The sequence below is a fragment of the Anomaloglossus baeobatrachus genome, unplaced genomic scaffold, assembly GCF_048569485.1.
Source record: "Anomaloglossus baeobatrachus isolate aAnoBae1 unplaced genomic scaffold, aAnoBae1.hap1 Scaffold_86, whole genome shotgun sequence".
NCBI lineage: Eukaryota > Metazoa > Chordata > Amphibia > Anura > Aromobatidae > Anomaloglossus > Anomaloglossus baeobatrachus.
In genome coordinates, this window is record NW_027445250.1 from 396,180 (window position 1) to 418,514 (window position 22,335).

The window sequence follows — 22,335 nt, forward strand, 5'->3', positions numbered from 1 at the left end:
TGTGTGGGGAATAGGCGGGGTGCTGGAGGTGTAGGTGTGGGAATAGGCGGGGTGCTGGAGGTGCACGTGTGGGAATAGGCGGGGTGCTGGAGGTGTAGGTGTGGGAATAGGCGGGGTGCTGGAGGTGTATGTGTGGGGAATAGGCGGGGTGCTGGAGGTGCACGTGTGGGGAATAGGCGGGGTGCTGGAGGTGTAGGTGTGGGAATAGGCGAGGTGCTGGAGGTGTACGTGTGGGAGTAGGCGGGGTACGTGTGGGAATAGGCGGGGTGCTGGAGGTGTACGTGTGGGAATAGGCGGGGTGCTGGAGGTGTACGTGTGGGAATAGGCGGGGTGCTGGAGGTGTAGGTGTGGGAATAGGCGGGGTGCTGGAGGTGTGGGAATAGGCGGGGGGCTGGAGGGGCACGTGTGGGAATAGGCGGGGTGCTGGAGGGGCACGTGTGGGAATAGTCGGGGTGCTGGAGGTGTACGTGTGGGAATAGGCGGGGTGCTGGAGGTGTGGGAATAGGCGGGGTGCTGGAGGTGTAGGTGTGGGAATAGGCGGGGTGCTGGAGGTGTAGGTGTGGGAATAGGCGGGGTGCTGGAGGTGTACGTGTGGGGATACGCCGGGTGCTGGAGGGGCACGTGTGGGAATAGGCGGGGTGCTGGAGGTGTAGGTGTGGGAATAGGCGGGGTGCTGGAGGGGCACGTGTGGGAATAGGCGGGGTGCTGGAGGTGCACATGTGGGAATAGGCGGGGTGCTGGAGGTGTAGGTGTGGGAATAGGCGGGGTGCTGGAGGTGTAGGTGTGGGAATAGGCGGGGTGCTGGAGGTGTAGGTGTGGGAATAGGCGGGGTGCTGGAGGTGCACGTGTGGGAATAGGCGGGGTGCTGGAGGTGCACGTGTGGGAATAGGCGGGGTGCTGGAGGTGTAGGTGTGGGAATAGGCGGGGTGCTGGAGGTGTAGGTGTGGGAATAGGCGGGGTGCTGGAGGTGTAGGTGTGGGAATAGGCGGGGTGCTGGAGGTGTACGTGTGGGAATAGGCGGGGTGCTGGAGGTGCACGTGTGGGAATAGGCAGGGTGCTGGAGGTGTAGGTGTGGGAATAGGCGGGGTGCTGGAGGTGCAGGTGTGGGAATAGGCGGGGTGCTGGAGGTGTAGGTGTGGGGAATAGGCGGGGTGCTGGAGGTGTAGGTGTGGGGAATAGGCGGGGTGCTGGAGGTGCACGTGTGGGAATAGGTGGGGTGCTGGAGGGGCACGTGTGGGAATAGGCGGGGTGCTGGAGGTGTAGGTGTGGGAATAGGCGGGGTGCTGGAGGTGCAGGTGTGGGAATAGGCGGGGTGCTGGAGGTGTAGGTGTGGGAATAGGCGGGGTGCTGGAGGTGTAGGTGTGGGGATAGGCGGGGTGCTGGAGGGGCACGTGTGGGAATAGGCGGGGTGCTGGAGGTGTATGTGTGGGAATAGGCGGGGTGCTGGAGGGGTACGTGTGGGAATAGGCGGGGTGCTGGAGGGGCACGTGTGGGAATAGGCGGGGTGCTGGAGGTGCACGTGTGGGAATAGGCGGGGTTCTGGAGGTGTAGGTGTGGGAATAGGCGGGGTGCTGGAGGTGTACGTGTGGGGATAGGCGGGGTGCTGGAGGTGCACGTGTGGGAATAGGCGGGGTGCTGGAGGTGTAGGTGTGGGGAATAGGCGGGGTGCTGGAGGGGCACGTGTGGGAATAGGCGGGGTGCTGGAGGGGCACGTGTGGGAATAGGCGGGGTGCTGGAGGTGTATGTGTGGGAATAGGCGGGGTGCTGGAGGTGTATGTGTGGGAATAGGCGGGGTGCTGGAGGTGTATGTGTGGGAATAGGCGGGGTGCTGGAGGTGCACGTGTGGGAATAGGCGGGGTGCTGGAGGTGTAGGTGTGGGAATAGGCGGGGTGCTGGAGGTGTACGTGTGGGAATAGGCGGGGTGCTGGAGGTGCACGTGTGGGAATAGGCGGGGTGCTGGAGGTGTAGGTGTGAGAATAGGCGGGGTGCTGGAGGTGTAGGTGTGGGAATAGGCGGGGTGCTGGAGGTGTATGTGTGGGAATAGGCGGGGTGCTGGAGGTGCACGTGTGGGGAATAGGCGGGGTGCTGGAGGTGTAGGTGTGGGAATAGGCGGGGTGCTGGAGGTGTACGTGTGGGGATAGGCGGGGTGCTGGAGGTGTAGGTGTGGGAATAGGCGGGGTGCTGGAGGTGTACGTGTGGGGATAGGCGGGGTGCTGGAGGTGCACGTGTGGGAATAGGCGGGGTGCTGGAGGTGTAGGTGTGGGGAATAGGCGGGGTGCTGGAGGGGCACGTGTGGGAATAGGCGGGGTGCTGGAGGGGCACGTGTGGGAATAGGCGGGGTGCTGGAGGTGTATGTGTGGGAATAGGCGGGGTGCTGGAGGTGTATGTGTGGGAATAGGCGGGGTGCTGGAGGTGTATGTGTGGGAATAGGCGGGGTGCTGGAGGTGCACGTGTGGGAATAGGCGGGGTGCTGGAGGTGTAGGTGTGGGAATAGGCGGGGTGCTGGAGGTGTACGTGTGGGAATAGGCGGGGTGCTGGAGGTGCACGTGTGGGAATAGGCGGGGTGCTGGAGGTGTAGGTGTGAGAATAGGCGGGGTGCTGGAGGTGTAGGTGTGGGAATAGGCGGGGTGCTGGAGGTGTATGTGTGGGAATAGGCGGGGTGCTGGAGGTGCACGTGTGGGGAATAGGCGGGGTGCTGGAGGTGTAGGTGTGGGAATAGGCGGGGTGCTGGAGGTGTAGGTGTGGGAATAGGCGAGGTGCTGGAGGTGCACGTGTGGGAATAGGCGGGGTGCTGGAGGTGCACGTGTGGGAATAGGCGGGGTGCTGGAGGTGTAGGTGTGGGAATAGGCGGGGTGCTGGAGGTGTAGGTGTGGGAATAGGCGGGGTGCTGGAGGTGTAGGTGTGGGAATAGGCGGGGTGCTGGAGGTGTAGGTGTGGGAATAGGCGGGGTGCTGGAGGGGTACGTGTGGGAATAGGCGGGGTGCTGGAGGGGCACGTGTGGGAATAGGCGGGGTGCTGGAGGGGCACGTGTGGGAATAGGCGGGGTTCTGGAGGTGTAGGTGTGGGAATAGGCGGGGTGCTGGACGTGTAGATGTGGGGAATAGGCGGGGTGCTGGAGGTGCACGTGTGGGAATAGGTGGGGTGCTGGAGGTGTATGTGTGGGAATAGGCGGGGTGCTGGAGGTGTAGGTGTGGGAATTGGCGGGGTGCTGGAGGTGTAGGTGTGGAAATAGGCGGGGTGCTGGAGGTGTAGGTGTGGGAATAGGCGGGGTGCTGGAGGTGCAGGTGTGGGAATAGGCGGGGTGCTGGAGGTGTAGGTGTGGGAATAGGCGGGGTGCTGGAGGTGTAGGTGTGGGGATAGGCGGGGTGCTGGAGGTGCACGTGTGGGAATAGGCGGGGTGTTGGAGGTGTAGGTGTGGGGAATAGGCGGGGTGCTGGAGGGGCACGTGTGGGAATAGGCGGGGTGCTGGAGGGGCACGTGTGGGAATAGGCGGGGTGCTGGAGGTGTATGTGTGGGAATAGGCGGGGTGCTGGAGGTGTATGTGTGGGAATAGGCGGGGTGCTGGAGGTGTATGTGTGGGAATAGGCGGGGTGCTGGAGGTGCACGTGTGGGAATAGGCGGGGTGCTGGAGGTGTAGGTGTGGGAATAGGCGGGGTGCTGGAGGTGTACGTGTGGGAATAGGCGGGGTGCTGGAGGTGCACGTGTGGGAATAGGCGGGGTGCTGGAGGTGTAGGTGTGAGAATAGGCGGGGTGCTGGAGGTGTAGGTGTGGGAATAGGCGGGGTGCTGGAGGTGTATGTGTGGGAATAGGCGGGGTGCTGGAGGTGTACGTGTGGGGAATAGGCGGGGTGCTGGAGGTGTAGGTGTGGGAATAGGCGGGGTGCTGGAGGGGCACGTGTGGGGATAGGCGGGGTGCTGGAGGTGCACGTGTGGGGAATAGGCGGGGTGCTGGAGGTGTAGGTGTGGGAATAGGCGGGGTGCTGGAGGTGTAGGTGTGGGAATAGGCGAGGTGCTGGAGGTGCACGTGTGGGAATAGGCGGGGTGCTGGAGGTGCACGTGTGGGAATAGGCGGGGTGCTGGAGGTGTAGGTGTGGGAATAGGCGGGGTGCTGGAGGTGTAGGTGTGGGAATAGGCGGGGTGCTGGAGGTGTAGGTGTGGGAATAGGCGGGGTGCTGGAGGTGTAGGTGTGGGAATAGGCGGGGTGCTGGAGGGGTACGTGTGGGAATAGGCGGGGTGCTGGAGGGGCACGTGTGGGAATAGGCGGGGTGCTGGAGGGGCACGTGTGGGAATAGGCGGGGTTCTGGAGGTGTAGGTGTGGGAATAGGCGGGGTGCTGGACGTGTAGATGTGGGGAATAGGCGGGGTGCTGGAGGTGCACGTGTGGGAATAGGTGGGGTGCTGGAGGTGTATGTGTGGGAATAGGTGGGGTGCTGGAGGTGTATGTGTGGGAATAGGCGGGGTGCTGGAGGTGTAGGTGTGGGAATAGGCGGGGTGCTGGAGGTGTAGGTGTGGGAATAGGCGGGGTGCTGGAGGTGTAGGTGTGGGAATAGGCGGGGTGCTGGAGGTGCAGGTGTGGGAATAGGCGGGGTGCTGGAGGTGTAGGTGTGGGAATAGGCGGGGTGCTGGAGGGGTACGTGTGGGAATAGGCGGGGTGCTGGAGGGGCACGTGTGGGAATAGGCGGGGTGCTGGAGGTGCACGTGTGGGAATAGGCGGGGTGCTGGAGGTGCACGTGTGGGAATAGGCGGGGTGTTGGAGGTGTAGGTGTGGGGAATAGGCGGGGTGCTGGAGGGGCACATGTGGGAATAGGCGGGGTGCTGGAGGTGTATGTGTGGGAATAGGCGGGGTGCTGGAGGTGTATGTGTGGGGAATAGGCGGGGTGCTGGAGGTGTAGGTGTGAGAATAGGCGGGGTGCTGGAGGTGCACGTGTGGGAATAGGCGGGGTGCTGGAGGTGTAGGTGTGGGAATAGGCGGGTGCTGGAGGTGTATGTGTGGGGAATAGGCGGGGTGCTGGAGGTGCACGTGTGGGTATAGGCGGGTGCTGGAGGTGTATGTGTGGGGAATAGGCGGGGTGCTGGAGGTGCACGTGTGGGGAATAGGCGGGGTGCTGGAGGTGTAGGTGTGGGAATAGGCGAGGTGCTGGAGGTGTACGTGTGGGAGTAGGCGGGGTACGTGTGGGAATAGGCGGGGTGCTGGAGGTGTATGTGTGGGGAATAGGCGGGGTGCTGGAGGTGTAGGTGTGGGAATAGGCGGGGTGCTGGAGGTGTACGTGTGGGAATAGGCGGGGTGCTGGAGGTGTAGGTGTGGGAATAGGCGGGGTGCTGGAGGTGCACGTGTGGGAATAGGCGGGGTGCTGGAGGTGTACGTGTGGGAATAGGCGGGGTGCTGGAGGTGTACGTGTGGGAATAGGCGGGGTGCTGGAGGTGTAGGTGTGGGAATAGGCGGGGTGCTGGAGGGGCACGTGTGGGAATAGGCGGGGGGCTGGAGGGGCACGTGTGGGAATAGGCGGGGTGCTGGAGGGGCACGTGTGGGAATAGTCGGGGTGCTGGAGGTGTACGTGTGGGAATAGGCGGGGTGCTGGAGGTGTGGGAATAGGCGGGGTGCTGGAGGTGTAGGTGTGGGAATAGGCGGGGTGCTGGAGGTGTAGGTGTGGGAATAGGCGGGGTGCTGGAGGTGTACGTGTGGGGATACGCGGGGTGCTGGAGGGGCACGTGTGGGAATAGGCGGGGTGCTGGAGGTGTAGGTGTGGGAATAGGCGGGGTGCTGGAGGGGCACGTGTGGGAATATGCGGGGTGCTGGAGGTGTAGGTGTGGGAATAGGCGGGGTGCTGGAGGTGCACGTGTGGGAATAGGCGGGGTGCTGGAGGTGTAGGTGTGGGAATAGGCGGGGTGCTGGAGGTGTAGGTGTGGGAATAGGCGGGGTGCTGGAGGTGTAGGTGTGAGAATAGGCGGGGTGCTGGAGGTGTATGTGTGGGGATAGGCGGGGTGCTGGAGGTGTAGGTGTGGGAATAGGCGGGGTGCTGGAGGTGTACGTGTGGGAATAGGCGGGGTGCTGGAGGTGTACGTGTGGGAATAGGCAGGGTGCTGGAGGTGTAGGTGTGGGAATAGGCGGGGTGCTGGAGGTGCACGTGTGGGAATAGGCGGGGTGCTGGAGGTGCACGTGTGGGGATAGGCGGGGTGCTGGAGGTGTAGGTGTGGGAATAGGGGTGCTGGAGGTGTAGGTGTGGGAATAGGCGGGGTGCTGGAGGTGTGCGTGTGGGAATAGGCGGGGTGCTGGAGGTGTAGGTGTGGGAATAGGCGGGGTGCTGGAGGTGCACGTGTGGGAATAGGCGGGGTGCTGGAGGGGCACGTGTGGGAATAGGCGGGGTGCTGGAGGTGTAGGTGTGGGAATAGGCGGGGTGCTGGAGGTGTAGGTGTGGGAATAGGCGGGGTGCTGGAGGGGTAGGTGTGGGAATAGGCGGGGTGCTGGAGGTGTAGGTGTGGGGATAGGCGGGGTGCTGGAGGTGTACGTGTGGGAATAGGCGGGGTGCTGGAGGTGCACGTGTGGGAATAGGCGGGGTGCTGGAGGTGTAGGTGTGGGAATAGGCGGGGTGCTGGAGGGGCACGTGTGGGAATAGGCGGGGTGCTGGAGGTGCACGTGTGGGAATAGGCGGGGTGCTGGAGGTGCACGTGTGGGAATAGGCGGGTGCTGGAGGTGCACGTGTGGGAATAGGCGGGGTGCTGGAGGGGCACGTGTGGGAATAGGCGGGTGCTGGAGGTGCACGTGTGGGAATAGGCGGGGTGCTGGAGGTGTACGTGTGGGAATAGGCGGGGTGCTGGAGGTGTACGTGTGGGAATAGGCGGGGTGCTGGAGGTGCACGTGTGGGAATAGGCGGGGTGCTGGAGGTGTACGTGTGGGAATAGGCGGGGTGCTGGAGGTGCACGTGTGGGAATAGGCGGGGTGCTGGAGGTGTAGGTGTGGGAATAGGCGGGTGCTGGAGGTGTAGGTGTGGGAATAGGCGGGGTGCTGGAGGTGTAGGTGTGGGAATAGGCGGGGTGCTGGAGGTGTAGGTGTGGGAATAGGCGGGGTGCTGGAGGGGCACGTGTGGGAATAGGCGGGGTGCTGGAGGTGCACGTGTGGGGAATAGGCGGGGTGCTGGAGGTGTAGGTGTGGGAATAGGCGGGGTGCTGGAGGTGTAGGTGTGGGAATAGGCGGGGTGCTGGAGGGGCACGTGTGGGAATAGGCGGAGTGCTGGAGGTGCACATGTGGGGATAGGCGGGGTGCTGGAGGTGCACGTGTGGGGAATAGGCGGGGTGCTAAAGGTGTAGGTGTGGGAATAGGCGGGGTGCTGGAGGTGTAGGTGTGGGAATAGGCGGGGTGCTGGAGGTGCACGTGTGGGAATAGGCGGGGTGCTGGAGGTGCACGTGTGGTAATAGGCGGAGTGCTGGAGGTGTAGGTGTGAGAATAGGCGGGGTGCTGGAGGGGCACGTGTGGGAATAGGCGGGGTGCTGGAGGTGTATGTGTGGGAATAGGCGGGGTGCTGGAGGTGCACGTGTGGGAATAGGCGGGGTGCTGGAGGTGCACATGTGGGAATAGGCGGGGTGCTGGAGGTGCACATGTGGGAATAGGCGGGGTGCTGGAGGTGCACGTGTGGGAATAGGCGGGGTGCTGGAGGTGCACATGTGGGAATAGGCGGGGTGCTGGAGGTGCACGTGTGGGAATAGGCGGGGTGCTGGAGGTGTAGGTGTGGGAATAGGCGGGGTGCTGGAGGTGTATGTGTGGGAATAGGCGGGGTGCTGGAGGTGCACGTGTGGGAATAGGCGGGGTGCTGGAGGTGTAGGTGTGGGGATAGGCGGGGTGCTGGAGGTGTAGGTGGGGATAGGCGGGGTGCTGGAGGGGCACGTGTGGGAATAGGCGGGGTGCTGGAGGTGTAGGTGTGGGAATAGGCGGGGTGCTGGAGGGGCACGTGTGGGAATAGGCGGGGTGCTGGAGGTGTAGGTGTGGGGATAGGCGGGGTGCTGGAGGTGTAGGTGTGGGAATAGGCGGTGTGCTGGAGGTGCACGTGTGGGAATAGGCGGGGTGCTGGAGGGGCATGTGTGGGAATAGGCGGGGTGCTGGAGGTGTAGGTGTGGGAATAGGCGGGGTGCTGGAGGGGCACGTGTGGGAATAGGCGGGGTGCTGGAGGTGTAGGTGTGGGAATAGGCGGGGTGCTGGAGGGGTACGTGTGGGAATAGGCGGGGTGCTGGAGGTGTATGTGTGAGAATAGGCGGGGTGCTGGAGGTGCAGGTGTGGGAATAGGCGGGGTGCTGGAGGTGTATGTGTGAGAATAGGCGGGGTGCTGGAGGTGTAGGTGTGGGAATAGGCGGGGTGCTATAGGTGTATGTGTGGGAATAGGCGGGGTGCTGGAGGTGCAGGTGTGGGAATAGGCGGGGTGCTGGAGGTGTATGTGTGAGAATAGGCGGGGTGCTGGAGGTGTAGGTGTGGGAATAGGCGGGTGCTGGAGGTGTAGGTGTGGGAATAGGCGAGGTGCTGGAGGTGTAGGTGTGGGAATAGGCGGGGTGCTGGAGGTGTAGGTGTGGGAATAGGCGGGGTGCTGGAGGGGCACGTGTGGGAATAGGCGGGGTGCTGGAGGTGCACGAGTGGGAATAGGCGGGGTGCTGGAGGTGTAGGTGTGGGGATAGGCGGGGTGCTGGAGGTGCACGTGTGGGAATAGGCGGGGTGCTGGAGGTGCACGTGTGGGAATAGGCGGGGTGCTGGAGGTGTAGGTGTGGGGATTGGCGGGGTGCTGGAGGTGCACGTGTGGGAATAGGCGGGGTGCTGGAGGTGTAGGTGTGGGGAATAGGCGGGGTGCTGGAGGTGTAGGTGTGGGAATAGGCGGGGTGCTGGAGGTGTAGGTGTGGGAATAGGCGGGGTGCTGGAGGTGTAGGTGTGGGAATAGGCGGGGTGCTGGAGGTGTAGGTGTGGGAATAGGCGGGGTGCTGGAGGTGCACATGTGGGAATAGGCGGGGTGCTGGAGGTGCACGTGTGGGAATAGGCGGGGTGCTGGAGGTGTACGTGTGGGAATAGGCGGGGTGCTGGAGGTGTAGGTGTGGGAATAGGCGGGGTGCTGGAGGTGTACGTGTGGGAATAGGCGGGGTGCTGGAGGTGTACGTGTGGGAATAGGCAGGGTGCTGGAGGTGTAGGTGTGGGAATAGGCGGGGTGCTGGAGGTGTATGTGTGGGAATAGGCGGGGTGCTGGAGGTGCACGTGTGGGAATAGGCGGGGTGCTGGAGGTGCACGTGTGGGGATAGGCGGGGTGCTGGAGGTGTAGGTGTGGGAATAGGGGTGCTGGAGGTGTAGGTGTGGGAATAGGCGGGGTGCTGGAGGTGTAGGTGTGGGAATAGGCGGGGTGCTGGAGGTGTAGGTGTGGGAATAGGCGGGGTGCTGGATGTGCACGTGTGGGAATAGGCGGGGTGCTGGAGGGGCACGTGTGGGAATAGGCGGGGTGCTGGAGGTGTAGGTGTGGGAATAGGCGGGGTGCTGGAGGTGTAGGTGTGGGAATAGGCGGGGTGCTGGAGGTGTACGTGTGGGAATAGGCGGGGTGCTGGAGGTGTACGTGTGGGAATAGGCAGGGTGCTGGAGGGGTAGGTGTGGGAATAGGCGGGGTGCTGGAGGTGTAGGTGTGGGGATAGGCGGGGTGCTGGAGGTGTACGTGTGGGAATAGGCGGGGTGCTGGAGGTGCACGTGTGGGAATAGGCGGGGTGCTGGAGGTGTAGGTGTGGGAATAGGCGGGGTGCTGGAGGGGCACGTGTGGGAATAGGCGGGGTGCTGGAGGTGCACGTGTGGGAATAGGCGGGGTGCTGGAGGTGCACGTGTGGGAATAGGCGGGTGCTGGAGGTGCACGTGTGGGAATAGGCGGGGTGCTGGAGGGGCACGTGTGGGAATAGGCGGGTGCTGGAGGTGCACGTGTGGGAATAGGCGGGGTACTGGAGGTGCACGTGTGGGGATAGGCGGGGTGCTGGAGGTGCACGTGTGGGAATAGGCGGGGTGCTGGAGGTGTAGGTGTGGGAATAGGCGGGGTGCTGGAGGGGCACGTGTGGGAATAGGCGGGGTGCTGGAGGTGTAGGTGTGGGGATAGGCGGGGTGCTGGAGGTGTAGGTGTGGGAATAGGCGGGGTGCTGGAGGGGCATGTGTGGGAATAGGCGGGGTGCTGGAGGTGTAGGTGTGGGAATAGGCGGGGTGCTGGAGGTGTACGTGTGGGAATAGGCGGGGTGCTGGAGGGGCACGTGTGGGAATAGGCGGGGTGCTGGAGGTGCACGTGTGGGAATAGGCGGGGTGCTGGAGGTGTAGGTGTGGGAATAGGCGGGGTGCTGGAGGGGTAGGTGTGGGAATAGGCGGGGTGCTGGAGGTGCACGTGTGGGAATAGGCGGGGTGCTGGAGGGGTACGTGTGGGAATAGGCGGGGTGCTGGAGGTGTATGTGTGAGAATAGGCGGGGTGCTGGAGGTGCAGGTGTGGGAATAGGCGGGGTGCTGGAGGTGTATGTGTGAGAATAGGCGGGGTGCTGGAGGTGCAGGTGTGGGAATAGGCGAGGTGCTGGAGGTGTAGGTGTGGGAATAGGCGAGGTGCTGGAGGTGTAGGTGTGGGAATAGGCGGGGTGCTGGAGGTGCACGTGTGGGAATAGGCGGGGTGCTGGAGGTGCACGTGTGGGAATAGGCGGGGTGCTGGAGGTGTAGGTGTGGGGATTGGCGGGGTGCTGGAGGTGCACGTGTGGGAATAGGCGGGGTGCTGGAGGTGTAGGTGTGGGAATAGGCGGGGTGCTGGAGGTGTAGGTGTGGGAATAGGCGGGGTGCTGGAGGTGTAGGTGTGGGAATAGGCGGGGTGCTGGAGGTGTAGGTGTGGGAATAGGCGGGGTGCTGGAGGTGTAGGTGTGGGGATAGGCGGGGTGCTGGAGGTGCACGTGTGGGGATAGGCGGGGTGCTGGAGGGGCACGTGTGGGAATAGGCGGGGTGCTGGAGGTGTAGGTGTGAGAATAGGCGGGGTGCTGGAGGTGCACGTGTGGGAATAGGCGGGGTGCTGGAGGTGTAGGTGTGGGAATAGGCGGGGTGCTGGAGGGGCACGTGTGGGAATAGGCGGGGTGCTGGAGGTGTAGGTGTGGGAATAGGCGGGGTGCTGGAGGTGCACGTGTGGGAATAGGCGGGGTGCTGGAGGTGTACGTGTGGGAATAGGCGGGGTGCTGGAGGGGCACGTGTGGGAATAGGCAGGGTGCTGGAGGTGTAGGTGTGGGAATAGGCGGGGTGCTGGAGGTGTAGGTGTGGGAATAGGCGGGGTGCTGGAGGTGTAGGTGTGGGAATAGGCGGGGTGCTGGAGGGGCACGTGTGGGAATAGGCGGGGTGCTGGAGGTGTAGGTGTGGGAATAGGCGGGGTGCTGGAGGTGCACGTGTGGGAATAGGCGGGGTGCTGGAGGTGTAGGTGTGGGAATAGGCGGGGTGCTGGAGGTGTAGGTGTGGGAATAGGCGGGGTGCTGGAGGTGTAGGTGTGGGAATAGGCGGGGTGCTGGAGGTGCCCGTGTGGGAATAGGCGGGGTGCTGGAGGTGTAGGTGTGGGAATAGGCGGGGTGCTGGAGGTGTAGGTGTGGGAATAGGCGGGGTGCTGGAGGTGTAGGTGTGGGAATAGGTGGGGTGCTGGAGGTGTAGGTGTGGCAATAGGCGGGGTGCTGGAGGTGCACGTGTGGGAATAGGCGGAGTGCTGGAGGTGCACGGGTGGGAATAGGCGGGGTGCTGGAGGTGCACGTGTGGGAATAGGCGGGGTGCTGGAGGTGTACGTGTGGGGATAGGCGGGGTGCTGGAGGTGTAGGTGTGGGAATAGGCGGGGTGCTGGAGGTGTAGGTGTGGGAATAGGCGGGGTGCTGGAGGTGTAGGTGTGGGAATAGGCGGGGTGCTGGAGGGGCACGTGTGGGAATAGGCGGGGTGCTGGAGGTGTATGTGTGGGAATAGGCGGGGTGCTGGAGGGGTACGTGTGGGAATAGGCGGGGTGCTGGAGGTGTAGGTGTGGGGAATAGGCGGGGTGCTGGAGGTGCACGTGTGGGAATAGGTGGGGTGCTGGAGGGGCACGTGTGGGAATAGGCGGGGTGCTGGAGGTGTAGGTGTGGGAATAGGCGGGGTGCTGGAGGTGCAGGTGTGGGAATAGGCGGGGTGCTGGAGGTGTAGGTGTGGGAATAGGCGGGGTGCTGGAGGTGTAGGTGTGGGGATAGGCGGGGTGCTGGAGGGGCACGTGTGGGAATAGGCGGGGTGCTGGAGGTGTATGTGTGGGAATAGGCGGGGTGCTGGAGGGGTACGTGTGGGAATAGGCGGGGTGCTGGAGGGGCACGTGTGGGAATAGGCGGGGTGCTGGAGGTGCACGTGTGGGAATAGGCGGGGTTCTGGAGGTGTAGGTGTGGGAATAGGCGGGGTGCTGGAGGTGTAGGTGTGGGAATAGGCGGGGTGCTGGAGGTGTAGGTGTGGGGATAGGCGGGGTGCTGGAGGTGTAGGTGTGGGAATAGGTGGGGTGCTGGAGGTGTACGTGTGGGAATAGGCGGGGTGCTGGAGGTGCACGTGTGGGAATAGGCGGGGTGTTGGAGGTGTAGGTGTGGGGAATAGGCGGGGTGCTGGAGGGGCACGTGTGGGAATAGGCGGGGTGCTGGAGGTGTATGTGTGGGAATAGGCGGGGTGCTGGAGGTGTATGTGTGGGAATAGGCGGGGTGCTGGAGGTGCACGTGTGGGAATAGGCGGGGTGCTGGAGGTGTACGTGTGGGAATAGGCGGGGTGCTGGAGGTGTAGGTGTGAGAATAGGCGGGGTGCTGGAGGTGTAGGTGTGTGAATAGGCGGGGTGCTGGAGGTGTATGTGTGGGAATAGGCGGGGTGCTGGAGGTGCACGTGTGGGGAATAGGCGGGGTGCTGGAGGTGTAGGTGTGGGAATAGGCGGGGTGCTGGAGGTGTAGGTGTGGGAATAGGCGGGGTGCTGGAGGTGCACGTGTGGGAATAGGCGGGGTGCTGGAGGTGCACGTGTGGGAATAGGCGGTGTGCTGGAGGTGTAGGTGTGGGAATAGGCGGGGTGCTGGAGGTGTAGGTGTGGGAATAGGCGGGGTGCTGGAGGTGTAGGTGTGGGAATAGGCGGGGTGCTGGAGGTGTAGGTGTGGGAATAGGCGGGGTGCTGGAGGGGTACGTGTGGGAATAGGCGGGGTGCTGGAGGGGCACGTGTGGGAATAGGCGGGGTGCTGGAGGGGCACGTGTGGGAATAGGCGGGGTTCTGGAGGTGTAGGTGTGGGAATAGGCGGGGTGCTGGACGTGTAGATGTGGGGAATAGGCGGGGTGCTGGAGGTGCACGTGTGGGAATAGGTGGGGTGCTGGAGGTGTATGTGTGGGAATAGGCGGGGTGCTGGAGGTGTAGGTGTGGGAATGAGCGGGGTGCTGGAGGTGTAGGTGTGGAAATAGGCGGGGTGCTGGAGGTGTAGGTGTGGGAATAGGCGGGGTGCTGGAGGTGCAGGTGTGGGAATAGGCGGGGTGCTGGAGGTGTAGGTGTGGGAATAGGCGGGGAGCTGGAGGTGTAGGTGTGGGGATAGGCGGGGTGCTGGAGGGGCACGTGTGGGAATAGGCGATGTGCTGGAGGTGCACGTGTGGGAATAGGCGGGGTGCTGGAGGTGCAGGTGTGGGAATAGGCGGGGTGCTGGAGGTGTACGTGTGGGAATAGGCGATGTGCTGGAGGTGCACGTGTGGGAATAGGCGGGGTGCTGGAGGTGTAGGTGTGGGAATAGGCGGGGTGCTGGAGGGGCACGTGTGGGAATAGGCGGGGTGCTGGAGGTGCACGTGTGGGAATAGGCGGGGTGCTGGAGGTGCACGTGTGGGAATAGGCGGGGTGCTGGAGGTGTATGTGTGGGAATAGGCGGGGTGCTGGAGGGGTACGTGTGGGAATAGGCGGGGTGCTGGAGGTGTAGGTGTGGGGAATAGGCGGGGTGCTGGAGGTGCACGTGTGGGAATAGGTGGGGTGCTGGAGGGGCACGTGTGGGAATAGGCGGGGTGCTGGAGGTGTAGGTGTGGGAATAGGCGGGGTGCTGGAGGTGCAGGTGTGGGAATAGGCGGGGTGCTGGAGGTGTAGGTGTGGGAATAGGCGGGGTGCTGGAGGTGTAGGTGTGGGGATAGGCGGGGTGCTGGAGGGGCACGTGTGGGAATAGGCGGGGTGCTGGAGGTGTATGTGTGGGAATAGGCGGGGTGCTGGAGGGGTACGTGTGGGAATAGGCGGGGTGCTGGAGGGGCACGTGTGGGAATAGGCGGGGTGCTGGAGGTGCACGTGTGGGAATAGGCGGGGTTCTGGAGGTGTAGGTGTGGGAATAGGCGGGGTGCTGGAGGTGTAGGTGTGGGAATAGGCGGGGTGCTGGAGGTGTAGGTGTGGGGATAGGCGGGGTGCTGGAGGTGTAGGTGTGGGAATAGGCGGGGTGCTGGAGGTGTACGTGTGGGAATAGGCGGGGTGCTGGAGGTGCACGTGTGGGAATAGGCGGGGTGTTGGAGGTGTAGGTGTGGGGAATAGGCGGGGTGCTGGAGGGGCACGTGTGGGAATAGGCGGGGTGCTGGAGGTGTATGTGTGGGAATAGGCGGGGTGCTGGAGGTGTATGTGTGGGAATAGGCGGGGTGCTGGAGGTGCACGTGTGGGAATAGGCGGGGTGCTGGAGGTGTACGTGTGGGAATAGGCGGGGTGCTGGAGGTGTAGGTGTGAGAATAGGCGGGGTGCTGGAGGTGTAGGTGTGTGAATAGGCGGGGTGCTGGAGGTGTATGTGTGGGAATAGGCGGGGTGCTGGAGGTGCACGTGTGGGGAATAGGCGGGGTGCTGGAGGTGTAGGTGTGGGAATAGGCGGGGTGCTGGAGGTGTAGGTGTGGGAATAGGCGGGGTGCTGGAGGTGCACGTGTGGGAATAGGCGGGGTGCTGGAGGTGCACGTGTGGGAATAGGCGGGGTGCTGGAGGTGTAGGTGTGGGAATAGGCGGGGTGCTGGAGGTGTAGGTGTGGGAATAGGCGGGGTGCTGGAGGTGTAGGTGTGGGAATAGGCGGGGTGCTGGAGGTGTAGGTGTGGGAATAGGCGGGGTGCTGGAGGGGTACGTGTGGGAATAGGCGGGGTGCTGGAGGGGCACGTGTGGGAATAGGCGGGGTGCTGGAGGGGCACGTGTGGGAATAGGCGGGGTTCTGGAGGTGTAGGTGTGGGAATAGGCGGGGTGCTGGACGTGTAGATGTGGGGAATAGGCGGGGTGCTGGAGGTGCACGTGTGGGAATAGGTGGGGTGCTGGAGGTGTATGTGTGGGAATAGGCGGGGTGCTGGAGGTGTAGGTGTGGGAATAGGCGGGGTGCTGGAGGTGTAGGTGTGGAAATAGGCGGGGTGCTGGAGGTGTACGTGTGGGAATAGGCGGGGTGCTGGAGGTGTACGTGTGGGAATAGGCGGGGTGCTGGAGGTGTAGGTGTGGGAATAGGCGGGGTGCTGGAGGTGTAGGTGTGGGAATAGGCGGGGTGCTGGAGGTGCAGGTGTGGGAATAGGCGGGGTGCTGGAGGTGTAGGTGTGGGAATAGGCGGGGTGCTGGAGGTGCACGTGTGGGAATAGGCGGGGTGCTGGAGGTGTAGGTGTGGGAATAGGCGGGGTGCTGGAGGTGTAGGTGTGGGGATAGGCGGGGTGCTGGAGGGGCACGTGTGGGAATAGGCGGGGTGCTGGAGGTGTATGTGTGGGAATAAGCGGGGTGCTGGAGGGGTACGTGTGGGAATAGGCGGGGTGCTGGAGGGGCACGTGTGGGAATAGGCGGGGTGCTGGAGGTGCACGTGTGGGAATAGGCGGGGTGCTGGAGGTGCACGTGTGGGAATAGGCGGGGTGTTGGAGGTGTAGGTGTGGGGAATAGGCGGGGTGCTGGAGGTGTACGTGTGGGGATAGGCGGGGTGCTGGAGGTGTAGGTGTGGGAATAGGCGGGGTGCTGGAGGTGTATGTGTGGGAATAGGCGGGGTGCTGGAGGTGTATGTGTGGGAATAGGCGGGGTGCTGGAGGTGTATGTGTGGGGAATAGGCGGGGTGCTGGAGGTGCACGTGTGGGGAATAGGCGGGGTGCTGGAGGTGTAGGTGTGGGAATAGGCGAGGTGCTGGAGGTGTACGTGTGGGAGTAGGCGGGGTACGTGTGGGAATAGGCGGGGTGCTGGAGGTGTACGTGTGGGAATAGGCGGGGTGCTGGAGGTGTAGGTGTGGGAATAGGCGGGGTGCTGGAGGTGTGGGAATAGGCGGGGGGCTGGAGGGGCACGTGTGGGAATAGGCGGGGTGCTGGAGGGGCACGTGTGGGAATAGGCGGGGTGCTGGAGGTGTACGTGTGGGAATAGGCGGGGTGCTGGAGGTGTGGGAATAGGCGGGGGGCTGGAGGGGTACGTGTGGGAATAGGCGGGGTGCTGGAGGGGCACGTGTGGGAATAGGCGGGGTGCTGGAGGTGCACGTGTGGGAATAGGCGGGGTGCTGGAGGTGTAGGTGTGGGAATAGGCGGGGTGCTGGAGGTGTATGTGTGGGAATAGGCGGGGTGCTGGAGGTGCACGTGTGGGAATAGGCGGGGTGCTGGAGGTGCACGTGTGGGGATAGGCGGGTGCTGGAGGTGTAGGTGTGGGAATAGGCGGGGTGCTGGAGGTGTAGGTGTGGGAATAGGCGGGGTGCTGGAGGTGTAGGTGTGGGGATAGGCGGGGTGCTGGAGGTGTAGGTGTGGGAATAGGCGGGGTGCTGGAGGTGCACGTGTGGGAATAGGCGGGGTGCTGGAGGTGTACGTGTGGGAATAGGCGATGTGCTGGAGGTGCACGTGTGGGAATAGGCGGGGTGCTGGAGGTGTAGGTGTGGGAATAGGCGGGGTGCTGGAGGGGCACGTGTGGGAATAGGCGGGGTGCTGGAGGTGCACGTGTGGGAATAGGCGGGGTGCTGGAGGTGCACGTGTGGGAATAGGCGGGGTGCTGGAGGGGCACGTGTGGGAATAGGCGGGTGCTGGAGGTGCACGTGTGGGAATAGGCGGGGTACTGGAGGTGCACGTGTGGGGATAGGCGGGGTGCTGGAGGTGTACGTGTGGGAATAGGCGGGGTGCTGGAGGTGTAGGTGTGGGAATAGGCGGGGTGCTGGAGGTGTAGGTGTGGGAATAGGCGGGGTGCTGGAGGTGCACGTGTGGGAATAGGCGGGGTGCTGGAGGTGTAGGTGTGGGAATAGGCGGGTGCTGGAGGTGTAGGTGTGGGAATAGGCTGGGTGCTGGAGGTGTAGGTGTGGGAATAGGCGGGGTGCTGGAGGTGTAGGTGTGGGAATAGGCGGGGTGCTGGAGGGGCACGTGTGGGAATAGGCGGGGTGCTGGAGGTGCACGTGTGGGGAATAGGCGGGGTGCTGGAGGTGTAGGTGTGGGAATAGGCGGGGTGCTGGAGGTGTAGGTGTGGGAATAGGCGGGGTGCTGGAGGTGCACATGTGGGGATAGGCGGGGTGCTGGAGGTGCACGTGTGGGAATAGGCGGGGTGCTGGAGGTGCACGTGTGGTAATAGGCGGAGTGCTGGAGGTGTAGGTGTGAGAATAGGCGGGGTGCTGGAGGGGCACGTGTGGGAATAGGCGGGGTGCTGGAGGTGCACGTGTGGGAATAGGCGGGGTGCTGGAGGTGTATGTGTGGGAATAGGCGGGGTGCTGGAGGTGCACGTGTGGGAATAGGCGGGGTGCTGGAGGTGCACATGTGGGAATAGGCGGGGTGCTGGAGGTGTAGGTGTGGGAATAGGCGGGTGCTGGAGGTGTAGGTGTGGGGAATAGGCGGGGTGCTGGAGGTGCACATGTGGGAATAGGCGGGGTGCTGGAGGTGCACGTGTGGGAATAGGCGGGGTGCTGGAGGTGCACATGTGGGAATAGGCGGGGTGCTGGAGGTGCACGTGTGGGAATAGGCGGGGTGCTGGAGGTGTAGGTGTGGGGATAGGCGGGGTGCTGGAGGTGCACGTGTGGGGAATAGGCGGGGTGCTGGAGGTGTAGGTGTGGGGATAGGCGGGGTGCTGGAGGTGTAGGTGTGGGAATAGGCGGGGTGCTGGAGGGGCATGTGTGGGAATAGGCGGGGTGCTGGAGGTGTAGGTGTGGGAATAGGCGGGGTGCTGGAGGGGCACGTGTGGGAATAGGCGGGGTGCTGGAGGTGTAGGTGTGGGAATAGGCGGGGTGCTGGAGGGGTACGTGTGGGAATAGGCGGGGTGCTGGAGGTGTATGTGTGAGAATAGGCGGGGTGCTGGAGGTGCAGGTGTGGGAATAGGCGGGGTGCTGGAGGGGCAGGTGTGAGAATAGGCGGGGTGCTGGAGGTGTAGGTGTGGGAATAGGCGGGGTGCTGGAGGTGTATGTGTGGGAATAGGCGGGGTGCTGGAGGTGTAGGTGTGGGAATAGGCGGGGTGCTGGAGGTGTATGTGTGAGAATAGGCGGGGTGCTGGAGGTGTAGGTGTGGGAATAGGCGGGGTGCTGGAGGTGTAGGTGTGGGAATAGGCGAGGTGCTGGAGGTGTAGGTGTGGGAATAGGCGAGGTGCTGGAGGTGTAGGTGTGGGAATAGGCGGGGTGCTGGAGGTGTAGGTGTGGTAATAGGCGGGGTGCTGGAGGTGCACGTGTGGGAATAGGCGGGGTGCTGGAGGTGCACGTGTGGTAATAGGCCGGGTGCTGGAGGTGCACGTGTGGGAATAGGCGGGGTGCTGGAGGTGTAGGTGTGAGAATAGGCGGGGTGCTGGAGGGGCACGTGTGGGAATAGGCGGGGTGCTGGAGGTGCACGTGTGGGAATAGGCGGGGTGCTGGAGGTGTATGTGTGGGAATAGGCGGGGTGCTGGAGGTGCACGTGTGGGAATAGGCGGGGTGCTGGAGGTGTAGGTGTGGGAATAGGCGGGGTGCTGGAGGTGTAGGTGTGGGAATAGGCGGGGTGCTGGAGGTGTACGTGTGGGAATAGGCGGGGTGCTGGAGGTGCACGTGTGGGAATAGGCGGGGTGCTGGAGGTGTATGTGTGGGAATAGGCGGGGTGCTGGAGGTGCACGTGTGGGAATAGGCGGGGTGCTGGAGGTGCACGTGTGGGAATAGGCGGGGTGCTGGAGGTGTAGGTGTGGGAATAGGCGGGGTGCTGGAGGTGTAGGTGTGGGAATAGGCGGGGTGCTGGAGGTGTAGGTGTGGGAATAGGCGGGGTGCTGGAGGTGTAGGTGTGGGAATAGGCGGGGTGCTGGAGGTGTAGGTGTGGGAATAGGCGGGGTGCTGGAGGTGTAGGTGTGGGAATAGGCGGGGTGCTGGAGGTGTAGGTGTGGGAATAGGCGGGGTGCTGGAGGTGTAGGTGTGGGAATAGGCGGGGTGCTGGAGGTGTAGGTGTGGGAATAGGCGGGGTGCTGGAGGTGCACGTGTGGGAATAGGCGGGGTGCTGGAGGTGTACATGTGGGAATAGGCGGGGTGCTGGAGGTGTAGGTGTGGGAATAGGCGGGGTGCTGGAGGTGTAGGTGTGGGAATAGGCGGGGTGCTGGAGGTGTAGGTGTGGGAATAGGCGGGGTGCTGGAGGTGTAGGTGTGGGAATAGGCGGGGTGCTGGAGGTGTATTTGTGGGAATAGGCGGGGTGCTGGAGGTGTAGGTGTGGGAATAGGCGGGGTGCTGGAGGTGCACGTGTGGGAATAGGCGGGGTGCTGGAGGTGTAGGTGTGGGAATAGGCGGGGTGCTGGAGGTGTATGTGTGGGAATAGGCGGGGTGCTGGAGGTGCACGTGTGGGAATAGGCGGGGTGCTGGAGGTGTAGGTGTGGGGATAGGCGGGGTGCTGGAGGTGCACGTGTGGGGAATAGGCGGGGTGCTGGAGGTGTAGGTGTGGGAATAGGCGAGGTGCTGGAGGTGTACGTGTGGGAGTAGGCGGGGTACGTGTGGGAATAGGCGGGGTGCTGGAGGTGTACGTGTGGGAATAGGCGGGGTGCTGGAGGTGTAGGTGTGGGAATAGGCGGGGTGCTGGAGGTGTGGGAATAGGCGGGGGGCTGGAGGGGCACGTGTGGGAATAGGCGGGGTGCTGGAGGGGCACGTGTGGGAATAGGCGGGGTGCTGGAGGTGTACGTGTGGGAATAGGCGGGGTGCTGGAGGTGTGGGAATAGGCGGGGGGCTGGAGGGGTACGTGTGGGAATAGGCGGGGTGCTGGAGGGGCACGTGTGGGAATAGGCGGGGTGCTGGAGGTGCACGTGTGGGAATAGGCGGGGTGCTGGAGGTGTAGGTGTGGGAATAGGCGGGGTGCTGGAGGTGTATGTGTGGGAATAGGCGGGGTGCTGGAGGTGCACGTGTGGGAATAGGCGGGGTGCTGGAGGTGCACGTGTGGGGATAGGCGGGTGCTGGAGGTGTAGGTGTGGGAATAGGCGGGGTGCTGGAGGTGTAGGTGTGGGAATAGGCGGGGTGCTGGAGGTGTAGGTGTGGGGATAGGCGGGGTGCTGGAGGTGTAGGTGTGGGAATAGGCGGGGTGCTGGAGGTGCACGTGTGGGAATAGGCGGGGTGCTGGAGGTGTACGTGTGGGAATAGGCGATGTGCTGGAGGTGCACGTGTGGGAATAGGCGGGGTGCTGGAGGTGTAGGTGTGGGAATAGGCGGGGTGCTGGAGGGGCACGTGTGGGAATAGGCGGGGTGCTGGAGGTGCACGTGTGGGAATAGGCGGGGTGCTGGAGGTGCACGTGTGGGAATAGGCGGGGTGCTGGAGGGGCACGTGTGGGAATAGGCGGGTGCTGGAGGTGCACGTGTGGGAATAGGCGGGGTACTGGAGGTGCACGTGTGGGGATAGGCGGGGTGCTGGAGGTGTACGTGTGGGAATAGGCGGGGTGCTGGAGGTGTAGGTGTGGGAATAGGCGGGGTGCTGGAGGTGTAGGTGTGGGAATAGGCGGGGTGCTGGAGGTGCACGTGTGGGAATAGGCGGGGTGCTGGAGGTGTAGGTGTGGGAATAGGCGGGTGCTGGAGGTGTAGGTGTGGGAATAGGCTGGGTGCTGGAGGTGTAGGTGTGGGAATAGGCGGGGTGCTGGAGGTGTAGGTGTGGGAATAGGCGGGGTGCTGGAGGTGCACGTGTGGGAATAGGCGGGGTGCTGGAGGTGCACGTGTGGGAATAGGCGGGGTGCTGGAGGGGCACGTGTGGGAATAGGCGGGGTGCTGGAGGTGCACGTGTGGGGAATAGGCGGGGTGCTGGAGGTGTAGGTGTGGGAATAGGCGGGGTGCTGGAGGTGTAGGTGTGGGAATAGGCGGGGTGCTGGAGGTGCACATGTGGGGATAGGCGGGGTGCTGGAGGTGCACATGTGGGAATAGGCGGGGTGCTGGAGGTGTAGGTGTGGGAATAGGCGGGGTGCTGGAGGTGCACGTGTGGGAATAGGCGGGGTGCTGGAGGTGCACGTGTGGTAATAGGCGGAGTGCTGGAGGTGTAGGTGTGAGAATAGGCGGGGTGCTGGAGGGGCACGTGTGGGAATAGGCGGGGTGCTGGAGGTGCACGTGTGGGAATAGGCGGGGTGCTGGAGGTGTATGTGTGGGAATAGGCGGGGTGCTGGAGGTGCACGTGTGGGAATAGGCGGGGTGCTGGAGGTGCACATGTGGGAATAGGCGGGGTGCTGGAGGTGTAGGTGTGGGAATAGGCGGGTGCTGGAGGGGTAGGTGTGGGAATAGGCGGGGTGCTGGAGGTGCACGTGTGGGAATAGGCGGGGTGCTGGAGGTGCACATGTGGGAATAGGCGGGGTGCTGGAGGTGTAGGTGTGGGAATAGGCGGGTGCTGGAGGTGTAGGTGTGGGAATAGGCGGAGTGCTGGAGGTGCACGTGTGGGAATAGGCGGGGTGCTGGAGGTGCACGTGTGGGAATAGGCGGGGTGCTGGAGGTGTACGTGTGGGAATAGGCGGGGTGCTGGAGGTGCACATGTGGGAATAGGCGGGGTGCTGGAGGTGCACGTGTGGGAATAGGCGGGGTGCTGGAGGTGCACATGTGGGAATAGGCGGGGTGCTGGAGGTGCACGTGTGGGAATAGGCGGGGTGCTGGAGGTGTAGGTGTGGGGATAGGCGGGGTGCTGGAGGTGCACGTGTGGGGAATAGGCGGGGTGCTGGAGGTGTAGGTGTGGGGATAGGCGGGGTGCTGGAGGTGTAGGTGTGGGAATAGGCGGGGTGCTGGAGGGGCATGTGTGGGAATAGGCGGGGTGCTGGAGGTGTAGGTGTGGGAATAGGCGGGGTGCTGGAGGGGCACGTGTGGGAATAGGCGGGGTGCTGGAGGTGTAGGTGTGGGAATAGGCGGGGTGCTGGAGGGGTACGTGTGGGAATAGGCGGGGTGCTGGAGGTGTATGTGTGAGAATAGGCGGGGTGCTGGAGGTGCAGGTGTGGGAATAGGCGGGGTGCTGGAGGGGCAGGTGTG